This window comes from Adelges cooleyi, unplaced genomic scaffold, assembly GCF_023614345.1.
Source record: "Adelges cooleyi isolate 19-005CV unplaced genomic scaffold, UGA_ACOO_1.1 ACOO_flye_CR_arks_rails_tigmint_CR_PRNA_9, whole genome shotgun sequence".
Lineage (NCBI taxonomy): Eukaryota > Metazoa > Arthropoda > Insecta > Hemiptera > Adelgidae > Adelges > Adelges cooleyi.
Genome location: NW_026096579.1, coordinates 4,762,638 through 4,782,759, shown reverse-complemented (window position 1 = coordinate 4,782,759; position 20,122 = coordinate 4,762,638). Strand labels below are relative to the sequence as shown.

The following is a 20,122-nucleotide window of genomic DNA, read 5'->3' as shown; positions in this document are numbered from 1 at the left end:
TGATACAATATTATATAGGCAAAATATATTACTGGCCATATTATAATTATGTGACGCAAGACAATAATATCCCTATTTCAAGTATAGTTCTAAACAATGATACAAACACACATTGTGGCGAATAAGTCTCCCGTAGCTCTATAATGTACCGCACGTATACTTGATCTATTGTTCTGCGGTTAGTGGTTACTACTTATATATGTTCATATTATATTAAGCTACTTGTCGCTACTTTAACGTAAGATCGTTAGTACGATAGAAATAGCATATTGAAATCTTTTAAAAGATTTGTAATATTAATACGGTAGGTATTTACCACTGTCAGGATTAATGCTCGTTATTATATCTGTAGAACCTGTATATTATTTTTAAGTTGTAAGCTAATGAGCATTATCAATACCCAGTAGAGTCTACGGAATTCAGAAATCGTTCCCACTCAACGATGACATAATATTATGTCGAGATATCAACAATTTGTGAAAAATCCAAGAAAACACAGGCATAAGTTATCCCTTTCGAGGAACCCATTCAATAACACTGTGAATCTGACTTATTATAATCGGTTAGTTTTTGTTTTGTACACAGATTTGTGTCATTCAGCTTATTATTATTACCATTCGAATGCAGTGACCGCATACAATATCTCACCGAGTGATCATATTACTGCGTTTTAAGTGTGCTAGTTTGTTCAAATATAAACTACAAATAAATCACACCGATTTAACGGTGGCCCAACTTTAACATATTTTTTTCGCCACCGACCAACTATAATAGATAAAAGCGAAATCTTCATTCGATTTTTGATTAATTGACGCCAGTAGAAACGCAGCAAAACTTATAGAAGATTCATCACTCCATTTGGTAACAGCTATCATTTACCATACGTGAACACCGCGAGATGAAGTCACACACACACATATGAAAACAGTGTGAAAACTGACACAAAGCTAAATAAAAATATAACTGTTGGATATTTTAATCAATATTTTACTTGACTTAATGATGACCTGGATGAGGGTAAATTGCAAAAATCTGCACTGCCCGTGCCCACGCCAATATTCTGTTGCAGTTATTATTATTAGACTGAGCGTCAAATGTAAACGAAGAAGAAGGTTCACGTGGGTTTGTTGCCCTTTACTTATAGGTTGTGTTGTGCTAATACCCACGCTCTTTAGTCATGGAATTTGTTGTCAACAAGTGTACAGGTTTTTAAATGTGTTATAATTGGTTAGATATTTTTTTTCATTTGCCGAGGCCGAATATCGTATGTTTTAATCGACAATTAACGAAGACGAATTATTAAAAGTAGTTGATAGACTAAATACCGAAATAAAAAAAGTAATGGAATAAATTATTATTAATAGTTATCAATATCACTCTAGTATATCGTGTAGGCCCGATATTCATTGCCCTACTGCGTACTCTATAATCAATTAGCCAACAATAACAGCTATAAGAATATTATATAAGTGTGGGCGGAGATGGGCGAAGAAGTATCAAAGTGTCAATAAGTCTAAATATTACATTAGATCAATTGATTATTCATATTATTAATACATATTGTCATAATGGATCAAAATGTAAATTTATCGGTGTACGAAGATATTGTTCCTTGTATCAATCTTGCTAAATAAAGCAGAGTTGTGCCACCTTCATTAGAATAAAAATTGTTTTGAAAGATTTTTTAGAATTTATATGAATGTTTTTTTCTAATTTTTCCTAACCTAATTAAAAAAACTAGATTAATTGTATTTTAATTTATTCGTATAATGATAGCGAGTATGATTTTACATTTAACTTCACTATTCATTAATAACAAAGCGTGTTTTAGGTTATACCGTACAACTAATTGCGTTTAATCAATACAGTTATTAGGATATAGTCGACCTCACTTGCACAGCATAAAGCCAAGAAGAAGGACAAATAACCAATAAGATGTTTGTTTTATAGATTTGAAAACTAAGTGAAATAAATAACAATAAAAAAACGTCCTTGTGTTACCTAGGTACTAGATTTTTTATTAAAAAGAAATTGTCTTTTTACTACTAATTTTAAGTATTTTTTATTTTGCTTACACTTATAAACATTTGTGTATAACAGCCATAGTATAATATATTTGTGTCCTTTGCCTTATAAAAATCAAATCACACACACACACACACACACATAGACACATTGCAATATTATGTTTACACATTATCATAATATACAAGCCGACAAAACCGTCGCCTGTTGCGCGTACCCGTAGTCCATTACTCATCTGTGGCGGCTCTATACAACGGATGGATAACAAATTGTGCCGGTGACTTGAATGCACCTGTGAGATGAGTATTATACATATATACACCGCAGATCCACTTACATAACTCTACTATACTATAATATGTATTTATAATATTATATTGTTGTTATAATAGTGTACGAGCAATGAGTGATAATGATACAAGTGATACGAGACCGGGGGTGAATACGATTATGCACCGACGAGGTGTACAACTAATAATAATAATAATACACAAGACGTTGTTGGTCTATCTTTATGTTGTTGCGGAGCTGCTCCAGTCGTTGTCGAAGACGGTCAGGTGAGAGAAATAAAACGACGACGACGACGTATTGTAATGGAGAATGGACGTGATAAATGATGAGCGAAACAATAATAATAATATTGTGTCGAAGAAGGACAGCAGCAAGAGAGAGCATAGAGCCAGAGAGAGAGAAAAAGATCTTGGATTCTGACGGGGTTTCAAACGGGTTGACCTCGGGGCACCTTTAGAACTGATGTGTGTGTGTGTGTTTTTTTTTCCTTTCATTATATTCATGATTACAATATTAACATGGACGGTACTAACTATATGAAACGTCGTGTGTGTTTACAGTACAGACAGTCGGACCAAGGCAAAATACTTAGGTTTAGACACAAATTCGTCGACTTGAATGAAATGGTACAGCTAACGTTTATATAATATGTCTTTGAGACACCCGATTTTCCCTCTTTTTCCCATACAAACATACAAATATTGACTCCTGATTTTCAAACAATACTTACTCTATAACTCAATATCGAATGATTTTTCATTTCAAGTTTCGATGTACTTTTGTAATTTGCATTAAATAGGGTTCGACAATAATTGGCAAAATGGATGATAAACAATCCTACATGTAAATTTGCTACTAAAAAAATAAACATTACAAAATTACTAATTATATATTTTTAACCAAACGTGCCATCAATATGCAGTAAGACTAGTAACCAAATGAAGAGTGTTAATTTAAATAATTACATTTTATCGTTCCTACATTATTTCAAAAACCGGTCCTTTCCCAAAAAACTAACCTGATTTTATGTTTAATGACATAAGGTGATCGTACTTTAGGACATTTCTTTAAATTGCCAATCCGTTATAGATTTTACGTTTCTCATTAGTACCTACATGGTGTACGTGTACCATCAGTTATTTTTTTTTACATATCTGCTTATCGATTGATATTATATAATATTCGAAAAATGTAAATAAAGTCAAAACATCTAGATAACTTAAAATATATTTAAAACAAGTTTATTAAAAAAAAAAAATAATAATAATTCGTTGTATAATCATTAGAGCAATAATATTATGTATGAGTACTAGCGAATATATTATCCTGATATAATTTTTAATTATAAGTTCATATAAGAAGAACGGGAAAAAGTAAAAGGTCACCTTAACTACAAATTAAAACTTACAGCTACTTTCTGAATGTCTACCAAATGATCAGTTCACGTTTTTTTTTTAAACTTAGTATTTTATACTGGTTTTTAAAACTATAAATAAAAGTTTAATTTTTTAATTATTTATAGTTTTTTAACAGGTATAAAAAATTGTGTCTAATTAGAAACTAAAAAAAGATTTTTAATATTATTAATAGAAGTGAATATAGGCACATTTATAGGCGAATGCTTTGCAATAAAATATCATAAGGAAATCTATTCAATAGAAACCTAAGAGTGACCTCTTCAAAATTAAATTTTATTTATCATTCGTATGGACAGAAATATAGTAACCAGTAGTAGCGGTTAACAGTTGTTATTTTACCGTTAAAATATATTATGATTTTTTTTTTGAAGTACCAAATAAATAAATTTCTGACAAATATTTCACCTTGGAAAAAAACTGCAAACAATATTATTCAAAATTCTATTGGTGCAATACAGGCAGTTTTTTGTGTGTTTTTATTTGTTTTTATAAAATTTAAAAGCTTACGGTTTATGCTAACGAAACAATACTAAACTGTAGTTTCTCAGTGGGTTCATTTATATGTTAATATTGTGTCAGATATTACTTGGTGATTTGTTTGGGACGTCCCGTGATGGAAAAACGTTATTAAAATGCTAATGAATAATTATTAACCGGTACAAACAGTAATAACCTTGTTGTATTATTTGGCGGTCATTACGTCGAATCACGAATTTACGTTTCCCGAAATACTTTAGCAGCCCAACAACCCCCTCTCGACAGAATAAAAAAAAAATAAAAGGGTGCTGCTATGCCGATGCGGTCGTTGGGGTATGTCGGACTTAGCGTGTTGCCGGCTAATTAATGAGCTGTGAAGTTTCGGTTGGTGTTGTGACAAACGGGGCAGAGTAACACACACCCACACGCACACTAGATATATTGTATACTTACTGTGCTATTATTATTATTATTATTATACTTACCATTGCGGCACAGGTGCACGGCTGCAGATTTACGAGGACATCCTGTCTGATCCCTTTGAACGTGGGAAAAAGCCAAACCAAGTTTATCAACCGCAGGAGCGCGGGTTTCGCGTGATTTCTCGGCCGGGCCGTGGTGGCATGTGACTTTTTTTTCCCCGGAGGGGTGACAAAAACAATAATTATTTCCCGGGGGAGATTTTCAAATCCCCACAGTGAATCAAGTCTCACGCGAAACCGCGTAACGTACAGGTGATTGCGCACCCACGCCAATACGACGGAGAACGTGTTGTTTGCCTTTTCATAAAAATAATAAAAAATGTATCATTTGTGTAATACATAAAAACCAAGTGAGCTGCCTAATATCCACATAGGTGGCCAGGAGCGACTCGGTATACTTCTCAATACTAAAGTTACACAGTAGTATAGTATAAGATATGTTTGGAATAATAATTATAATGATAATAATACAGATATTCATTAATAGTTATGGAAAAACAAAAAAATATATATAAATTCTTTTTAGTAGCTTTAGGTATTAACCATCTAAATAATTCTTATTCTTATCATTTGTGACGATGAAATCATATCGCGTTAAGTTAATTTATACTTAATAAGCAACTAAAATTAATAACTTAAAAATTATAAATATTTTAAATATTTTTATTTAATATAATAATACAATTAATCATAAAAAAAAAATATTTTTCATAATCTACAAGTTTGATAAATTGTTTTAAAGTATTATTTTTTATGTCGGTTATAGTGGAGTGTTCAGATAGGTAAGGATTAAGAAAATGTGATACCCTCCGACACCAGCTTTTCTTTCCTCAGTATACCAACCTACAGTACAGTATTAGTAAAAATATACTATTACAATTAATTTTTACATTTTCCAATCGACTAGTAACATTCTCAGTAGACATTATTCTTAACGTAAATAGTCAGTTGCTTAATCAATAGTTAATTGCAAATAGTCAACTATACGCACGCGTTACCGTGTGTTTAAAAAAGTTTAAAAAATCTTGTTTTCTAGAGACTCGTGACCTCTTCGTCCCCAGTATACACCGACCACATTGGTTGTGTAGTCACGAACCTAATTATTATTACATGGTAACCGTCAACCGACGGTGTTCGCATGTGATGTTTTTAGTTTAATCGCATTCACGGCGGTCTATTACCGTTAATTTACCACTAATCGATAAGTAATTATTTCTAAGCGACTATAATATTATGGCAATGACTAATGAATCATCAATAACACACTGATTCGTCACATCACGAGACAGAATCTTCGAGATGCTTGTCACAATATGATCGACACAGCCAGTCGGGCGTTGCAGATATACCTACCTTCCGTTATAGGATGTACATGATGCGATGGTAATGGCTGTAATTAATTTTAATTAATCATTATATTGTAATTATGTAAACAAACTTAATATACCGATTGATGTAAATACTAAAATTGTTTACCGGTTATCGAGTGCTGTAATGTAACGGTGCTCGATAACATAAATTATTTTTCTTCGGAATTTCATTTTTAATTAAGTATGTTATTTTAATTAGTGAAGAAATAACACTGAATTAAAATTTCATTATAAGTAGGTTATAAAACCTACTATTATAGTATTGCAACAAGTACAAATTTGCGGGCACACAACAGTAAAGCAAAATAATATCTGCATTTCGGTGAATCGTTTAACCTATTATAAGTATAGATATACAGTTGAGTAGATTTACATAATAATGAATATAATTTGTCTGATCCCAGACAAAATGTGCTCATTAAAACAGGATGTCTATGTTTACTAAATTTCCCAATACACCAGTTTTAGCATACATATAAATATTACTATAGCTATAAACGTATTTTTTATTTTGACACCTAAATGTTGGTCCTGATCATTAATTATCATAATCAATTAATTCTTGTCCGCAATGTTGAACGAATCTTGCAATTTATGAAAACGCTTTAAAGTTTACTGGCTAATTATCTTTAATACTAATATGGAGACATTTTTAAAAATTCTTAAACGAATTATTAACTGTCGTTTGTTTCTTTTTTAAATCCTATACATTCCAGGTTTCAGCTAATTATGATAACTGATATGTCTCTGTTAAGGATGGGACAGCAAATACTTGATTTTTCATTAAAAAAAAACCTTATTCTTCTAGTGTCTTATTAACATTAATTGTATACATAGACAAACCCGAATGAGAAAATCTAAGACGCATAGCACCAAAACAGCTCAACCCACCAAAAAAAAAAAAAATAATTTCGTTCTATTACATTACACATTTTAGAATATTATGATATTTCAAAACAAAACTTACCACACCATAAAAACATTGATCGGCCAGATGACAGAACTTATTTTTTGGAACTCACATTCAAAAATGCATTATTGGCTTTTTCTATTAAAATAATAGATTTGTGGATTGAGTTGTTTTGGCCATATGCGCCTCGTCTATAAAATTCAAAACCTTCAAACAATTTGAATTTTTCACGTTTTATCAATTTTCTCGCTCAGTATTAGTTATAAATTTTTTTTTTTCGACATTTGCTTAATAATATTGTATTTGTATTTCTACACGAAAATAGTAGCATTTATCGTCTTTTCGGAAATTCGGATGTTAAAAGTATAATTTAAGCAACACCGATTGTACTTTTTAATTATCTCTAAATCTCAAATACCGGGGGAAAAAGATGGAATACCGTTTTTTTTTTTGGTGTGCTAAAATAACGCGACGCGTGTTCAAAATCTGATGGCCGACCTTTCGGCCGAGAGATCAACCGGCAGCGCATCATAATGGAAGAACGAGTCAAGTTGCTCCCCCTCCCCCGCCCCGTTCGCTCATACTTATATTATTATAGTGTTTGCCCCTCTACTCGCGTTCCCCGGACCACCTATAATCTCTCTCGGTAGGTCTTGCCAAGTGCCATACACTCCGCGCAGACACAAAAGGTATATTTTTACTCCAGGCGGCCGCTGACGGGAGCTGTGCGCGGCTAAGAGGAGAAAAATCTCATGTATGCATATTTTCCGTATTATTTATGTTATATTATTGCTATAATATAGTCTATAGGTATTATTATTATTATTATTATAATTATTCATACTGCCAGCGCACCGTACGTGTGTATACATATACTGTGTCTGGGACATGCTGTATATGTTATGCGCAAGACACAATGGGTTTGTGGATAGCACACAAACGGGGAAGATACGCATCTCTCGGTATGAACCGTGCGCGATTGTTTGCCCGGAGACGGTGGCATTGGGATGTGTAATGCACACATCGGTCCGATCTGGTCGCAGGATAGAAGCATAAACAGCCACCGCGGCAGCAGGCAAATTTTACACGCCTCCTACGGGATAACAACGGCCGGCACGGGCACATGCTCGTCCCGGGGTGGGCGTACCGACCACTGCCGCTGTTGTTACACGGTGACCACCGGTGATTTATCGTGGTCGCCGGTAAAAAGCTGGCATTATCCTTTGGTGGCGGCACGATGTACGGCTCCCATATAATATGTCATGTATGTGCAGTTACCGGCAATATCCCGTTCCTATGTGTCTGTATAAAATACTGGAAATCCGGATTTTTTCCCCTGCGTGTAATGTAACAGTTAGGTATTGGCAAAAATAAGTTTCTTGTACATTTAATCATTTTATCTGTATCATGATATGATCAAATGTAAACACAGATGTATACAAAACAAATATAAATATATTATTTACATTTTTGTTTAACGACAAAATTTGACGTTTAATGATGACCAAAAATAATGACCCGTCGAGGGGTGGTCGCAGGTTACTAAAGTTATTATAACTGAAAGTGATAACATCGATTTCAAATAAACGCCTCGATGCGCATCTGTAGATATACAAGCATTGTCAACAAATAACAATGTGCTTAAAATTGTAATTTTTGGTATTAATGTGTATAAATATGTATAATATATATTGAACAGTATATTGAAAATATAGAAATTTACTGCGGTCAAAATGTAGTTTTTCCTTTTTTTTTATTTTTTCTTAATCGAGAGAAATTTTAACTACAAATATTTAAACAAATTGCATATGTTATAGCCCCAAACTAGATTTATCTTCAGTCTAATTTTCATGCATAAGTCCTAAAAGTTTTCTAAAAAATTTAGTTCTTACTCTTTCTATATGAGAAAGGCTTTCTGATAATTTTTTCAGTTTATTGATAGTACTTTATCTAAATAATATTCCGTACAAATTTTGAATTAATTCGACTATTTTTAAAACGTTATAGCGTTAATTATAAGTTAATTATAGTATTTCATCCATCATTTATTTTATTTTTACTATGTATTGGTTATTTACAATTTTTTTTTTTTAATTAAATTGATTACACAAACATTAGTTATTAGGTTAGAAGTATGGATTTTCATTTGATTAGAATTTAACTCAATTCTGTTTCCATTAAAATCCAATTAATTTGATGGAATTTCGCTATTATTATGGATATTTATCGACCGCCTAGTTGGATAACTATAATATGTTTATGACATGTTTTTAATATGCCTAAAGTTAAAAAATGTTTTTTTTAAACATATTCCCAATTGAAAATCTCATTCTTCCCAATTTCCAATATTTTCCATCTCTAACGCTATCCGCTACTTATCACAAAGCCCAAACCAATGTTTTCGGAAATGTATTAAATTCCTCCATCGATATATAGTATTATTATCGCCACGCGTTTTACGGTCCCCAAAATCATTAGGACTTAGGGTCCCTTTTTTATTACATCCATTCATACTACACCGTGCGGCGACTAGAAAATTACATTACACTATTCAACACATTAAGCGGATATGTTACCCAATCGTTGTAATGATAACATGCGGCGACGTCCGTTGTTTATATCTATTTAGGGGCGGATGTAATGAAACTTTGTGAACGGAAGTCACCATCGGATAGACGGAAAATGGGGTGAGAATACCTCGATATTTCCACTGTATGCGCGTTTATGGTGATTTGATAGCCACTTTTTTTAGCGTAGTTACTATACAACTAAATAGGTTACATCGTTTCCTTCATAGAAAAAGGGACCTAGTATTAAAAATGACAAGTGCAATAATACATATGCGAAAATTTTACCAAACGACTTATTTTTTATACACATAATGATAATAATTATCAAACGTCTAAACGATACAACTAATAGTTTGAAAATTATCAATAATTATTTTTGATTAACTTAAGGCGATATGGTAATAAAATCTACCAAAAAACTTAAAATTTTCGATTTAAAAAAAAAAAATGTTTGTCCTTTGGGATGTGGAGCACAAGTGTCAAAAAAGCAAAGTTCTCAATTTGTTCATTATTTCTCAGAAATATTAAAAATAGTATTATTTTAAAAATGGCTTATCACTTTGTACTCTTGACTTTTTTTTTATCTTTAGATAGCTTTTATTTTGAAAAATAATTGGAGTTGCCAGTGCAAATCTTGCAATCTGAAACGGAATAGGAGAATCCTAGCCCACTGTTCTAGATATGCAGGAGTGAATGAATAATGAACAAATTATTAAAAACAATAATATCATATACATATTAATCCGTTTAACTATTCAAAATATTTGCATTATTTACCATAATATATTATACTTTGTAAGTCTAACAGGAAGTGTACAAATAAACCCTATGAATTCCATTATGTTGTTTACAACAACTTAATCGCCATAGACCACAGTGCTACTATGTTGTTTGCCTATTATTAAGTAGTACACGCAGTTGTATGGTAAATAGAAATATTGTGTTGAACCATATATATATTATGCCACGTACAATAGGTATTATACAATCGCAGAGCCTTGGAACGTAGACGTCAGCAAATCCATAATGAATCTGGGTCCAATGTATGTGTTAAAAGCGCCACGTACGTTGAACTAGTTATATAAATGCATAAGACATAGGTTATCGATTCTGGTGTGTATTGTAAAAAAAAAAAATTTTTTAAAAAACTGTCTAAGCTAAAAAAAAAAAAAAAATGATAATAATATTTTACAACGATAAAACGGTACCGCCTTCTCGTATATGATTACACCGACTGTTATTAGGCGTTGACCAGATTCGATAAGGTCTCGTTGTGTTGTGTGTATGTGTGTTACTGGAGATTCAAAAGAACCGTTTAAATAGGGAATCTGAGTATAAAAGATAAAATGCCTGACACTCCCATCCAATGATTTGTCAAATTTGTCGAATAACCCGCAAACGTGTCCGCCCCCGACCACCGTTTTTATATTTTATATGTTTTTTTTTCCGGATCGACGACAATGAACGTGTGCCAATGGACCTCTGGGTCACGTGTGACCGAATTGCCTTAAACGTCCGGCAGCTGATGTCTGAATATATTGTGCAGTAACATCTTAAGACACCCGTACCGATGCAAAAACACACAACAATATCATTTGAATTTTTGTGTTAGGTACGGATAAAGAAAAGCGCAAAACTGGATCGGATCTTTGACATTCTTACCATTGTAACGAGCATAGCAGCTATTCAAAGCTATTTAGAGTTGCTCTCTGTTACCAAGCCGCGGCAGTAATAAGGAATAAACTATTATACACCTTCAATATAAATTTATAGCGAATTATTACCCTATAGTCGAACTGCCGTTTGCTGACTTGGAGGTGTGTATGTGGCTTTATAGAGGAGAAGCATGTCCAATTGTGCGTCACACGCTAACGGCCAGATTTTCTATAATCTTTGTTGGAAGACTGAAAAGGTGCACAAGTTCGTTGTTTGATATAATAATTGAGTCGTTTAACGTTTAACCGAATGCACATTATCCAATGGCCAAACACCCATTTTCATAATATCAGCATCGTTACTATGGGCTCACTGTAATATCATAGTTGCATGAAATAAGCGATGGACAAGTAAAATTTTAAGTTCTCGGTAAAATAATTTTGTCACAGGTCTAAACTTTGTACATGGTCACTACACTGTTGTACTTATATAATTGTTTTAATTATCTTACTGTTAGGTTTAATATGGAATTTGATTAAAACGGCAAAAATAATCAACTACTGCTACACAATTACCATAATTGGCCAACAATAATGAATATAATATGAAGAAAAACGGAGAAAGGCGTTTGTCCGCCATCCGACAAGATAATAATAAGATCATTGGTCAAGTACTTCTGAGTCGAACAACGATCGAGTGAGTACCCAATACATAATATTGATTATTAAGAATAATATGCTATTTAATTGTTGTCTGACATTTATAATGCACTTTATTACACACACTTACAGTTCACATTCAGCATGGACATAATAATTATTATTGTATGTCGTTTCACAAAGTAAAAATGATTATCTTAGCAAGTTGATCTAGTGCATTAATGTCGTTTTATTTTTCTATAGAAATGTCAAACGACTCACAATGACTCACATTGATTACAGGTATAATATTACCATTGTTCGTGTCACACTTAGACCTTAGATCCTTTCGCAACACAAACACTTAATGTGCACTTAACCACAAAAGTAAGTTATCTACTTTCTAGAGTGCGTCGTATGCAAGCTCACTAATTATTTAAAATGGCTGTCTGTTGTAATACTAATTATTTTTTTATTCGAACACAATTCGTATGTTATTAAACTAAAAAAACTAGTGAAAAGTCAACTACAAGGCCTAATATGAGTTAAGCGTAATCCGGATTTTTATGGAATTTTAAAATTCCAAAGTTAAATGCTATTTTAAATAAGATAATATTGAAAATATAAACTAGTTTTTAACATAAACATTTTATTTTGTTTGGATCTGGTATTTTTATTGTAGGTATTCTGAACAGAGCGCATACTAGTATTCCAAAGCACGTTCATTAATTGCAAATTTATTTGCAAACAATATGGCTCAATAATCGGGTTCGACAGATCTCTGTCAGACCTAAACGCTTGTTTTCTACGCACTACCGCTCTTATATAGGATAGATTAAAGTTAAGCCAATGGCATTCAAATTTGAGACGTTGATTATTTTCTTGATTGTACTTATACCGTATACCTACTAATTACTATCTATATTTATTTTTATATTTTTACTAAATTGGTGTGATCTATTTAATTTTCAGAATTATTATCAGAATATTATACGTACTTATATCAAACACAGTATCCCTTATGTATTTACATTACTTAATTATTAGTGTTATTTTATTACAATCAATCTTTATGTAATATGTTATTACTGATAAGTGCATACTGTGTCGTAAGGCAACCCATCCATTGGGCAGTTCGCTTGAATTCTTTAATAAAAAAGTGTTCCTCTCTCTTTCTCTCGCTATCTTTGTTTTTTAATACATTTTATTCGATATCGCTATCAACAAACAGATTTCTGACGGCGTTATTGATGATTTATGTACATAATTTGTATATTTTCTAAGAATAAAACGCCGTATAGCTGTGGACCACTTAACAACTAACGGCGAACACTTTGGTCTTAGAACGCCTGCGAAGCACACTGTCGCGATTATTGCCTTCACTCTCGAGACAACGGTCCATCAATCAACAGAGACGAAGAGGCATGATGATGAGTAATTCATTTTTTATAATTTTTTTTTTTTTTTACTAATTTCAATATCTACCGAGTGATTTGTGAGGACGACGACAACACAGTATTCATACAGAGTATTATTAGTTTTATTAGTCATTGCCACTCGGTATACATGCATTTCATGATATTATTAGTATTTAATATACATTCATACATGCCGAATCACATAAGGGAATTTTGATTAGTTGACTTTCATGACCCGTTTGTCGGTTGACATGCTTCTTATAATTATTATCATAACTCTCTGCAATGAGTGCTGCAGTATTAAATTTATTACATAATAATATATTCATCTTTCGACATCACAGTTGTATAATATAAATTTCCGAGACGTTAAAATATATATATATATATATATTAATCGTTTTTAATAACGATCAAAAATACTTAGAAAATATTAATAAAACAGAATCACCTATTATATTATTACATTAGACCTATGGTAAGTCCAAATACATTGTCAGTGCGTTATTGCACTGTATAAGTATATACCAGCCTCTAGAACGCACATGTAGTGTGACAAGCCGATGAGGAGGTTATAGTTTTCGATTCAATGCAAATGAGATGAAACTGCACAAAGCGTAAAGCTCAAAAGGTTAACTAGGTCGCATGTGAAGAGAACAATCGGGGAAACTGCACGCTTGTGCGCCTTGTGTGTCGGTCACCCTGTATAAGTATGGACATAAATCGAATGTAAACATTTTAGGTACCCAATATTTTAAATGTATACGTTATAATAGTATGTATAATTCTTTACAAAAGTCATCGAGTCAATATGCTTAATTTATGATTAGGAGTTTAGTCACACCGCGCAGAGGTTTAATACTATTTCTTTAAGTTGTCCAATGACTATCGTTTTGCCAAGTACATTTAAATATATGGCTATCGTGTACCTTTCAGCGGCGGCCTTTGGGGTTCGGTATGTTCCTATGCGAGACGTGACTAATAAGAAAAATCTATATGTTTAAAAATGTTTTGTATCTAATATAATGCCTGACTTATGCCTTACCGACAATTAATTTAGAGTAAGCCTATAAAAGTACAATTTAATACGCCATCTAATGGATAAAAAAATATGGTGCGAGCCTAAAAAACTTTGTTTTTTTAAGCTAAAACAATATTATATCTAACAATAAATAACGGGTTCAAACAAAAATTTGTTTTTCAGTTTGTCTGATAAACATAAGAATAAGATAAAATATGTTATAACTGCTACATTGACACTAGAGCCTAGAACAAAATCCAAAGGCTCAAACACTATGTATGGGTGATATTGTGCCGGGTCACGGCAAAAAATCAAAACACAAATAGATTCAACGACTTGTTATTAATTAAACGAACCGATTACGATTAACTATTTTTCGACATCTGACCTACATGCGAGTCAAGTGACTCTGCGCTAAACGGTCCAGAATATTATTGCTGGACGGATAAAAACGGCTGAACCCTCGGCCCCCCTGTAGCTTTTCGGGTCGACCACGTTTCGGACTATCGGCCGGTGCACGACTATATATAACAGATCGCGTTATAATGAATAATATTGTAGAGTATTATTAAAAAAATAATATCACATCGGGTAATTAATTTCCGTGTCAGGCCACACAAGACGATTGATTATGCGCTGCTATATCGCCGTTGTTAAATAGGTCTAACCGCTCGGAATCAATACCGATCCACAAGTGTCCAGCCAAGGTCTACGCGAGATAACGACTTACATGGTTAAGATAAAACTGTATTAATAGTAGTGGTGTCTAGCGATGAAAGATACAAGTGTAAAATATTATATTCTTATAAGTTATAAGGATCCGGTGTCGCTTATTCGATAAAAAAACAAATCGATTTATTACTTTTGAAATAATCCTGAACGCCCAGCACTAGTATCACACGTTTTATCTTCATCATTTATGAGATCTGTAACATAATATAGTAATTTTAATTTATCACTAACAGAGCAGTGACTCGGTGATTTCAATAACACAATAATTTATATGAAACAACATTTTTTGGGGACAAGTTTTGTGATAGGCAGAAAATAGACCAAGGAATTTCAATCCAATAAACAAACTGACCAAATGAGTTTTTGGACACTTAAAAAAAAAATGAATTGAAACAAGACACGGGGTTGGGTATGCAAACAGGTTTTATGTCCAAACAGAGTAAAAGTAATAAATTTACAGTTGATGGATGGAGAACGCCGGTGAAAAAAATCTAAATAACAAACAAATAAGATAAAAAATTGTATATCAGTATTTATAATAACAAAATATATAATACAAAACGCTAAAAGTATCTTACGTCTAATTTATCTCAAGTTCAAGCACTGCGCCCGAAAAAATAAAGCAAAACATTCCATCGACTCTAGAATAAAAGGTGCTTAACCTTCTTAAGAACACCACAATACGAGTAATTTGCAATTTTACAGTGTTAATTTGTAAACTTAAAGTATTTTAGGTAAAGATGATCTTTTTCGACTTGGGCGAATATAAAAGGTGTCGTTGGCGAAACCCAAAAATACTTTCTTGGCAAAATAAATAATTCTTATCAATAAGATTTCATCAATATCGACCATTTTCTTCCTTAGCAGTTGTAAGTACATAAAGTAATATAGGTAAACAGCCAATTGAAAAATAATTTACTAAATATGCAAACGCGGTCATATATGTTCTAGCCACAAACGCTCAAACGAAACTCGAGTGTTCGTCCAAAACGTTATTGCGATGATTTTCTTCGTTTTCCTGTATCATGTATGTGGACACAATACGAATTCCGGACGTAGTCGGCGGTTATTAAACGGGACGCACACTTAAGTCCGAGACACCCCGGTGATGTGTAATAAATATATATATATATATACTGTACATGTATAACGACCGACGAATAATCCACCTCCTCCCTCGCCGTCACTTTCACCGCGGTATGCGCGGTTAACCGGCAGAGGGACCTCTCGTGATTAATACCCGGGAATTCCTTACAAATGGTGCCGGAGCCTAATTTGTGGCCGACCGTACCCCAGTCGTCATTACCTCGGATGTCGCCGTAAGCCCATTGAACGGCCGTTCAATTCGGAGATGGGAGAGCTTGTAATTGAAACTTGCACGGGGCCCGGTAACATTTGTCCTTGTACTGGGAACGGTGATAATAATAATAATAAAGACCGCGAAAGGGGACGAAAACACACACAGACTCCACCGATTTGGACCGTCGACGCGCCCTCGCCACACAGACAATAACAGCCATAAGACATCCTTTGTTTTACACCAAATTTAACCATTACGGCGGTACGCGAATGACCGATCCTCGGTATTATTAGATACAGCTGTAGGGACTATCAAAATCCGGATTAAAAAAAAAAACACCGATGGACGCATAGTACCTATTACTTTCAAGCGCTGGAAAAGAGCAGCGGTAAGGAACAGATATTATCTAAATGAATACAGTCGCATATGCCCGTGCAAGAGGGCCGTCGATAAGAGAAAAAAAACTTTGGTATGTTTTTGCACGAAACACGAGTTTCCTCGTTTCTGGCCTAACGTTGCCTCGTATAAGGTCTTATATCAAAAGTAAAAACTACCTCCCAAAACGCAGAAACGACCAAAAGTCGAAGATGCTTTTACACAAAAGTAATTTAAAAATTGTTGTTTCTATATAAGCAATTCTCAAAAATAAAGATTTGCATTTGGAAACAGAAACCAGATAAATATAGTACGGTTATGATCTCGCCGTGTGACAAGATCCGTGAGCAGTAAATTGCCACTTATAAACAGAAAGGGCGAAAGACGAGTAATATGAAATCACCATCGACCGCTTTGACTGATTGGACAGGCGCCACTAATGTATCGTACCGATTTTAATAACAGTTTTTATTGAAGTTAAACGGTTCACGTACAATAGTAAATTGATTTCTACAGTGTTCGGCGTCACAGCTACATAAGATCTTACTAGTCAAACAGTGATTTAAACGTAGAACAATGATCAAAAAATAAAATACACTGCAACAAACACGCAATAGGAAGATAAAAAAAAAACAATCAACACAAATCCTATTTTATTTGGGGGTTCGGTATAGGGTATTTTTAATTTAAATGTACATGATGCACAAGTGTACAGTACGAGTGCGTATAATATACAAATATAAGTGTACAATAAGGAAAATCTTTAATTATTGGCTGTTATTGTTTTTATGAGACCGTTAACAGCCTCTATTTAAAAAGCATTTAGAATATACAAAAACGCAACTTCGCAAATTGACGCTGTAGGAATAAATCTAAAAATATACCAAGAAAACAATTTAAAAGCAATAAAAACAATTTGACCACGCGCACGGGTCATGATGAATCGTTTTGTAAATTTATTAGGCTATTAATTTTTTTTAACCAAATTTACTTTTTTTTACCCGAACGACATCAGATAAAAAATAGTTTTGACGACTTTTATCGTTTTTCTAACGAGACAAATTCGAGTTCATTCAACACCCCATTCCATTAACTCAATCACTATTAGGACCGTCTACTGTCTGCACAAGTTGCAGTTCCCCGGTATTGCACGATTGTACCTACACACATATTTGTTGTCATTTCTTTATATTATAATATTATTTTCCAGACGAGGACCTCCTAAGTTTTGCGAAACTAACGTGTGCGGTCTTCCAATCAGCATTGTTATACAATAATGTATTATTCTACTGGCTCGAGTACAATGTGAGTCCAATAATAAACGAATGCATTGTGCATTATTATTAATATTATTACAATTTAATACAGTCTTTGACCGGCGAGTAATACCCTCGTTAGACGGTTACGGTTTTTTGTTATTTCAATTAATAATGTTTTTATTTTTTTTTTACAGATTAATCAGTTTGGAAAAAAAATAATCACATCTCTTATTAGTATGAAAATGTGAAAATCGATGGCGGCTACGGCCACGCCGAGATGGTTTGCGCAGGGTGTGTAGACTCAGATAACGGTTATAGGTTTTGGGAACCCTCTGCGAGCCAGGGCCGCCGTCGGGACGATACGAACAATTAGCATATTAATTTGTTTCTGCGTCGAAAAGATAAAGGACAAGTCTCCTCGCACAGTTTGGCTCATTGTGTGCTTGCAATCCCAGTGTTGTTATTTTTGTCGGCCGGTAAACCGATAAACGATACGCCGATGATGTTATTATTATTATTATGTGAAGTGAGAAGCCGCAGATTAAAAACTAAATTTCAAAGACGGCGGCTTCATGATAATTTTGAACATTTTACCGATAATCCGCATTGTATAATATGCTAAGTTTTTATGTAATCGAATAGTGAATGTTGTAAAAAACACCGTTTACTTTGATATTTTAATAACCAGTCGCACTAGAAAAAATTATACGATAAAGTAAAATTCAAATTTAACGAAAACAGTTCTAAAAACCTAAACATTCCGGTTCTTGTTCCAAAAAAAAAAAGTAAATTTTTTCTGTACAGTGTTTCTATAACTTAATTAAATTGTAATATAATTATTACTGATTCATAAATATTAAACATTACAATATATCATAATTCACTTTATAGAAATTTTGTATTTCGTTTTATTATAATATATCAGAAAAATAATTATTTTTAAAAATTGTAAAGATTCAAAACATTCTTGTTTTATTCCAAACATTTGCTCGATTAAAACAAACAAAAAACTGGCCGGATTTTTTTTTTTTTTTACAACGCTGGCATTAACTCTTATCTTTTTAATTGTCTGCAATATATATAATTTAAGATAATAATAAACGATAAAGACAAAGTCGTCAAAATCTTTCAGGTCATTAACATAACATTTTAACTATTGACAAACTACCAACACAAATTGTATTGATATACTACTCATTATTTAATACACCTAATAATTAATGTTTTAAGTTTTTATACCAATTAAAGAGCGCCACACTACTTTTGTTTGTAAGCCACGGCTCGAACAGATACCGTGTGGGTATAATGTATAATGAGGAACAACACACATACACATTAAACACAGATTTACAGTAACATACTAACATATTCCACCGAGAAACACCGATGCACCTGTAGGTTGACAAAAACATAAGGCTAAAGTCGAGGCTTTTTCAATATTAACTTTTGTTGGCTATTGGAACAAGCAACTGCTCTACCAAAACATGTTTTACTATCAAATAGTATGTTTTGTTCTCAGTTCATTGCGCTCGTCAAATTTGTTACATTTTTAAATGTCATGTACACTTATTTCTAAATAACTTGCATACATATATATATATATATATATATACTGTGATCATTAGCGCAGGTCTTCCGCCTTAGAAACGTTAAACGAGACGAATATAATCATATTATTAGCCTGTGCGGGAGATGCAGACGGTTTAACGCGCAAGATTCGTCTTCACATACACATCAGTTAATGCCGTTCAGCTGTTGGAGGACAACGGTGGGATCCTTTAGGGATATTCAAAATGTTCCCATCGTTACGTTTAAGTAGTACTTTATCAAAATATATTTCCTCCTCCGTGGCAACAAATCGTCATGAGACGGTGTTTCCAACGGTACAACTTTTCAATTGGAATAAATAAATTCGCTATTGTTAATTGAAAACAACAAGAAACGTCAACTGTATTTGACTTGTGCTTAAGAATTACTATACTAACTTTACTAAATAAAAAACCTATGGGCGTTGTGTATGTGTATTATAGAAATGGCCGAATCGAAATGGATTTAAGCAAAATATACGGATTAAGCGAAATATGTTTTATTAAATAGTATATTTGGAGTCTAAAAATGACTTTTCTCAAGTCAAACCTATACCAAACGTAAGTCAAGCCTAAACTAAGCCTAAGTCAAGT

The 20,122-nt window shown here is 33.0% G+C and overlaps 1 long non-coding RNA gene across 6 annotated transcripts; it reads left to right on the top strand.

Moving 5' to 3' along the window:
- Positions 1-10,781: 10,781 nt before the first annotated feature.
- On the top strand, positions 10,782-18,823 carry LOC126846810 (uncharacterized). Of its 6 annotated transcripts, none has more exons than XR_007686936.1 (7): positions 10,782-11,083; positions 11,156-11,628; positions 11,717-11,895; positions 12,141-12,224; positions 13,122-13,271; positions 17,894-17,988; positions 18,137-18,823. It is a non-coding gene; the product is annotated as an uncharacterized LOC126846810 (long non-coding RNA). The 6 variants fall into 6 exon arrangements; XR_007686935.1 differs by having other exon boundaries at positions 10,782-11,088; XR_007686934.1 differs by having other exon boundaries at positions 10,782-11,271; positions 11,335-11,628.
- Positions 18,824-20,122: the final 1,299 nt, after the last annotated feature.